Here is a 2,197-nt window from a genome sequence, read left to right as displayed (position 1 = left end):
TTGTAGATGTACATAATTATATTTTTATATGTGAAATTATAGATGTGCTTAGATGCATTTATACATGTGTATAGTTACATTTGAATATATATATAGTTAAGTTGCCTCTTTCCCTCTTCTTAATCTCTTGTTTTCCCCTCTGTGTCCTGTTGCTGTGCTGGGTCCGAGCTGGCGGCCGGGCCGGGCGGAGCAGCAGTTCCAGCCCCGGGTGTCCCTGGAGCGGTGGCAGCTGCCGGTGGCCGCAGGCAGTGTCCCCTGAGGAGCTGCTGAGGGACGGTGAGACTGAGGGGGCTGAGGGGCTGAGGAGGCGCTGGCACTGAAGGAACGGTGACCTTGAGGTGCTGCTGGGGCTGAGGGTGTGGGGCAGATGAGGGCCATGGTGGCACTGAGGTGACAGGGAAGTGGCACAGGCTGAGGGGGTGGTGGCTCTAAGGGGATGGGATGGGTCAGAAGGGACTGAGGGGGGTGAGAGGACTGCAGGGTCTGAAGAAACTGAAGGGGACTCGGGGTTTGCCGAGAGCATGGCGGGGCTGAGGGGATGGAGGGGCCAGCAGGGAGCACAGAGGGGTCTGGGACTGCAGCTCTGCCAGGCCTTGGAACCAATTCCTGAGCCTCTGTTTTTGCCTCAGCTGCAGTGAAGATCCTGAAGACAGCAGGAGGACTGACAGGAGCCAGCAGGGAGAAGCTGAAGGCCACAAGCAGGAGCAGGAGCAGGGAGCTGCTGCTGGCACAGAGCCTGGGTGAGGCCCCAGGGCCGGTGAGGCAGGGTGGGGTGAGGGTGCCGTGGGCTGTGGCCGTGGGCAGTGCCCGGCACAGGGGCAGGAGCGGCCCTGCCCGTGCTGGGGCTGCTCAGCGCAGCTGCCCCGGCCGGCACAGGGGCTGTCCTGGGGCAAGGCAGCTGTGCCGGCAGGGCCCGGGAGCTGTGCCGGCTGTGCCGGGCTGCCGGGGGCTGCGGGACAGTCCCGCCGCGCTGCGCTCGCCACACCCTGGCCCGCTCGGCCTGCTTTTCCTTTCCTGCCCTCCTGGGGAGGCGCTGAGATTTTCTCTGTGCTGAGGGAAGTGCAGGTGCTGCCAGGGGAAAGGCCCTGCTCCTGACTCAGTGTTCCCTTTGCTTCCCAGATGTGCCATCTGCTGTCCCTGTCCAGGAGAGCTGCTCTGCACAGGTCCAAGAGCCAGAGGGAGAAGCTTTGAAGATGGCTCTGTTGGGATCCCATTTTCTGATTAGAGTTCTCCTTATAGATATATGGACTTGCACATAGAGAGGGATAATTAGATGGATATTGACATGTGTAGATTGTTATTTGTATGGGAGCATTTCCATATGTCTTTTATATTTATGGACATGCTATGTGTATATTTGTATATATACATATATGTGTGTAATTACATGCATGTGCATATATGTGTCTAAGTATGTTGTTATATTTGACTTTAGTTCTGTTTCCTGTGTTTTCACTTGTGTAGGTATCTATTTGTATTGATGCAGATATAGGTATATAACTCTTTTAAATGGGTATATTGTATTTCCATAGGTATATGTATTCTATTTTTATATTTTTATATGTATATTGATCTAGTTTTATGTGTAACTGCATTTACATATGTGTAGAGGTGTATAGCGGTATATTTGTATTGATGCACTTGCATGGATATTTAGATTGGTACAGTGCTATTTGTATATCGATCGGTTTGGTTTATATATCTACTTACATATAATATGTAATGTGTAATGTTTAATCTATATTTACACTTACAGATTGTTATAGTTGTATATGTATTTATATGTGCATACATATGTATAAAATTCTATTTAAACATGTATGAAGGAGTAGTGTTGTATAACTTTATCTGTTGGCTTCTTCGTGTAGGGCTATTTAGAGAGGGAATGCATATTTTTGTGTTTCTATATGGGCTGTAGGCTTGTATATAATAAATTAAGTTGTTAATACCTAATTGATCTTTGTGTAATAGTGAGTTGTTGTAGAGTTTTGCAATAAATTAAGTTTTTGTTAACTCAAGTTGATATTTTTATATTTTTGCGTAGCATTGTTGTACTCATGTAATAAATTCCTTTTTTTAACTTGAACTGGGATTTGTACAGTTCTGTATTGTCAGCGCAGGTTTAGCAATTTGTAATAAATGACATTTTTCAACTGAAATCGATTCTGGTGTATTTGTCGATCAGCAGTGGGGCTGT

The 2,197-nt window shown here is 47.5% G+C and overlaps 1 long non-coding RNA gene across 1 annotated transcript; it reads left to right on the top strand.

Moving 5' to 3' along the window:
- Positions 1-184: 184 nt before the first annotated feature.
- Positions 185-2,156, top strand: LOC130266323 (uncharacterized). Its single transcript, XR_008842832.1, has 3 exons — positions 185-276; positions 630-740; positions 1,120-2,156. It is a non-coding gene; the product is annotated as an uncharacterized LOC130266323 (long non-coding RNA).
- Positions 2,157-2,197: the final 41 nt, after the last annotated feature.

This window comes from Oenanthe melanoleuca, unplaced genomic scaffold (assembly GCF_029582105.1).
Source record: "Oenanthe melanoleuca isolate GR-GAL-2019-014 unplaced genomic scaffold, OMel1.0 S016, whole genome shotgun sequence".
Taxonomy (NCBI): domain Eukaryota; kingdom Metazoa; phylum Chordata; class Aves; order Passeriformes; family Muscicapidae; genus Oenanthe; species Oenanthe melanoleuca.
The sequence above is the reverse complement of the archived record's forward strand: the minus strand, read 5'-3'. Positions and strand labels throughout refer to the sequence as shown.